Raw genomic sequence first — 4,703 nt, 5'->3', positions numbered from 1 at the left:
GAGTGTATGAAAGGAGATGTAGGGTGTAGAGATAAGGGGGGTGATTGGTATCATCTTAAGGTCATGAGACGAAGGGTCATTTCAATACAAAAAAGCAAGGGGGAGAAGGTGAGTGTGTGACAGTTATCACTTCTCTAATAACATAAGGGAAAATAACATGTTGAGAATATTTTCTCAGAAAAGAAGAGAAAATCAATCAAAAACGTGGCCACCTTATGCTAATCATTTATTTTTACTCAATAATAAACAGTAGAATGAAACACAATCAAAATTCTAACATTTTCAGCTCACAGACACTCCAGACTAACAAGTTCTGAAAAGGTATCAGAGGCAACTGATTGTTTAAGCAATCATTGTTAATCATTGTTAGTTCTGTATAAGCAAAAATGCAGGTGCTGGGTTTTGATCAAAAAATAGCAAAATACATAAAGATATCAAATTTCTGTCAGCATTTACATATCAAAAAATGGCATACCTGAGTAGCTCAGAGTCTCCTGAAAATAACAGCATATGACGTGTGACGATCTCATGTAAATATTATTGTAATTGGAATTGACCAAAATACCAAAAAATGTATGCAAAATTAAACTAGGGTTCTGAGAGTTAATACATCATCCTCTACAGAGAACACACTTCTGCATATTTTAATGCACAGTCACTGTTTATTTGCTGATGCTGTGACACATGGCAACTGCAGCTACCTTTAAAGTGAAAAACTGGACCATTTTTATTGGTCAGGGCTCACACTCCCAACACATCCGGCCATTTTATAGGTTCCTGTAACTATAAAGGATTAAATACAGCATTTTCAAGCTACAGAGCTGAAAAATGAAATCATTCTCTTTTCTCCATGATTCACAGTGAACATAGAGGAGAGCTCAGATGAATCTTCTGTGGGAGGTTCATTCAGATCACGAACAGGAGAGTTTTTTGCATCGACATGTTCCAAAGACTCATCTCACAGCTCTGGATTTGGTTCTTTACCATCCATTCCTGAATCTCTGCTCTTGGAAAGGTCTAATAGCATGAGACAACCACCAACCTGTGAGTTTTGCACTTTTACATTTTTAAATTGATGTCATATTTTTTATTAACAATAATAATAATTTCTTCTTTTAAAAAGTGGAGAGTTTATTTTATATATATAGCTTTTGCTTTAGCAAATGGCCCACCTAGTGTGTTTAACCCATTTTACAACAAACATACTTCAGGTATTTAATCAGATCATTCCTTATTTCCTCTTATGAAAAATATTTTTTTTTTCTTAATTTCTTTAATTTTTTTACTGTTGTTCCCATATAAACAATATGCTATAAAATGTGTCAATATATAGAGCTCAAAAGTAGTCTTGGGACAATCTCTGAATACAATTCATATCTTGTTCATTTATGAATTTTCAAGCTAAAGTGACAATTTATTTTTTGTAACATTATATAATAAAAAGTAAAAAAATGGTGCAATTTATTTATAAACTGATGATATATGCTGTAGCTGAAGTTGTTTTTCTGAACACAATAACTCACAATTTCCACAATACAATAACAAATTAAATGATTCTAAAAAATAAAAAAGTAAATGATATAAGTGTCTTAAGACTTTGATCATACAAGCCACTTCATACTCTGGTTACATTTGCTTGCCAATTATGCTCAGATCAGATGGTGCCTTTCATGCTTAAATAAAAGTTTACATTAGAATCTCTTTAATAAATGATGCAAATTATCTCAGAATCTAGAACTCATATTACACTTTTTCATTCTCTGTTTTCTTTATTATCTGTTCCAGTGAGCAGAGAGGAGAGGTCAGAGACCTGGTCTCTGGGAAGTTCTGCATATGGCTCCTTCAGATCTCGATCAGGACCTGACTCTGATTCTGTTTATGGATCAGCACGTTCATGTCTCAGCCCACAGCAGTGGATCTTTAACAACAATTCCTGAATCTGTTTAAAGTTCAAAATCCAAAGGAAAAGTTCAGTTTCTAAAAATTCCAACATTTTTCAGACGCTCATCCAGCAAAGAAGACAGTGAGGACACAGCTTCAGTGAAACATAAACTGAAAAAGTGAGCTGTTGTTTAACGGTGGTAGAACAACATATTTTTAGTTTTTAGTATCTGTATATAGTGACAACAATGACAATACAATCTCTTCCACATCACTAAAATGAACCCACACCTTCATTTAGGACAGATGTTCCTTCTAGGAACCACCCAGGTGGACTTCTCCTCATTTCTCCCTGTTCCCTATGTTTCTTGTGCCTCGATTGTTGAACTGATTAGGTAATGTTATTGCATAAATTTCATTATTTATGATTGTCTTACGCACCTATCAGTTGTAAGTCAAAATGCTGTGTAAACTGATGATGCTGGGATGTATATAATTTGTATGACTGTGCTGTGGAAGACTGGAGTTCTGAGAACTCTGGGTAAACAAGCTTAATGATAGGGATACCTTAAATACTTCATTAATTAGTGAGCCGTGTCAGCCTGGCTGTTAATCCTTACCTATTCCAAACGGTCCTAGTCTGAATATTTTATTTAGATGGTAAGTATTCTCAGTCAGAACGAGTGATGGAGGAATGCCAAACAGTATATGACTTTGTAACATGTTATTATAAATAATAGGTGTCAGGACAACTTGCACCTTTGGCTCATGATCTACTCTTACTCTTCTATTAATATGGAAAGCTTTTCTGAAAATTTGTAATGCTCACATTTTGCTCTGCCTGGCTTTAATTTAGTCAAACTGCAGTACAGAACCGCCAGAGCCATGGTGGTAAGCGGACATTCGCCTCACCACTTTCAAAGTACTGTGGCGACGCCCCACTACTTTCTGAGTTCAGGATACGACATAAAAACCCTGCTTTCTCTAAACTGCATTGAGCACTGACCAGCATGAACAGACAGAGTAAAACTGGGCAGCAGAGCCAGTCAGAATCTCCATTTCAGCTGGGAAGTGTTTTCAGACCTGCCTTGGATGGTGCGGACTCTCCAACTTTTCTTTAGTTCGGTTTTGACATGTGAAAACCTGAATTCAGGCAGCACCAAACAGCTAAAGAGCACTAATTCACAATCGAATTCAACACCAGAGCATGTTTTTTTTTCTTCCACTGCACTTTTTTCCACTTTTCTCTGTACTGTCTGCACAACCTGCTACTTTAACATTTCACTCTTTATAAACGCTCCCACACGTAAGTGTTTATTGATCAGAAAGTTTGCGGGGATTCAAGAGCTTGTTCCTGCTCTGGAGCTGCTGTAAAAAACAAAAGACAAGCAATAAAATAATAATATGCATTTGATTTTGGATTGTTTCGCATATTTTTGGGCAAGCATCAGCGACCTGATCAGTTAAAGTTAATTTGGTATTCGCAAAGATGATAAGCCTCTCTATTTTCTGTTTTCCTGGTGGTGACTGTGAGAGTAACAGAGCACTGGCATCCCTGCAAAACGTCTGATCAGTAAACAAACACTCACGTGTAATTTAGTCCACTTTACCCCTTGCAGTCCACAATCTGAACCAAAGGAAAAAAGTAAAACGTCACAAAATTAAACTGGGTGGTCTTTAGAGAATTAACTGGCCATGGAAACAGCCTGATGTACAAATATTAGCTAAGTTTGCTATCCGGGTCTGCACCTACTGAAGCAGCATCAAAACAAACACTGACACTGTTCATGATCAGGTTCAGAGGTGAATAAAGGAGCCTAAACCAGTACTCAAGTAAAAGTATTGATAGTTGCATAAAATAATTAGTTCTCTGAGCTGGCAAAAAATTCTAGATTCGGTGTTTTTTAGACACACACACACACACACACAACCATTTATTGCATGTTTCTGTTCTCTTGTGAAGGGCGTTCCGGCTCTTTCAGTGAGTCAAATCTATTTGCTGTGTTCACAAAGAAGAACCGACTCTTTCAGCTCCCAAATGACTTGATTCGGTGGCAGTTTCCCTCAAAATGAGCCACGTTAGTTTCATATATATATATATATATATATATATGTGTGTGTGTGTGTGTGTGTGTGTGTGTTACTTCTTTTTATCACTTAATTTTCAACAAATCCTTAATCTACCTTCAAAAATTCCATATGGTGGTTATTAAAAAGACAAACAAACAAAAACAACTATACTGAAATTCACTGGATACATTTTGAGCAGACAGACAGTGTAAATCCATCAGGCAGTCATAACAGAAAACAAAGGCAGGTCAAAAATCAAATACGAGTCAAAAAACAAGTCAAAAATCGAAAGAATTAGCAGACAAGCATGAAAAAGCAGCCAAGAACCTTGCTATAATAGGGGGAAAGAGGAATGTGTACATAATATGTACCTATTTATTTTGTCTTAATTTCCAAAAAAAAAAAAACGGCTCTTCAATGCGAATCGGCTCCCAACGTTCACCTAAAAGAGCCTATTCAAAGAGCCGAGTCGTTCGCCAACGACACACCAGTACTTCACGTCAACGACAGAGAGACAGAAGCAGGTAAGGAAAAGAATTTTTAAAATTTTGAATTTTTCATATGTCAGTGTTGAAGCACATCGTTTCCACGATGTTTAACTGAATGACTGAACGACTGAATGACTGAATGACTTCCCGCAGTTTAATGTGACCGTGTAGCGCATTAGTAGCCCACTGTCGTATGATGGTGTTACATTTACATGATGCAGAGTTCTCTACGTGCTGAATAAACTGTCTCGTTTAAATTACACG

This window comes from Colossoma macropomum, unplaced genomic scaffold (assembly GCF_904425465.1).
Source record: "Colossoma macropomum unplaced genomic scaffold, Colossoma_macropomum, whole genome shotgun sequence".
Taxonomy (NCBI): domain Eukaryota; kingdom Metazoa; phylum Chordata; class Actinopteri; order Characiformes; family Serrasalmidae; genus Colossoma; species Colossoma macropomum.
Note: the sequence above shows the minus strand (reverse complement) of the source record.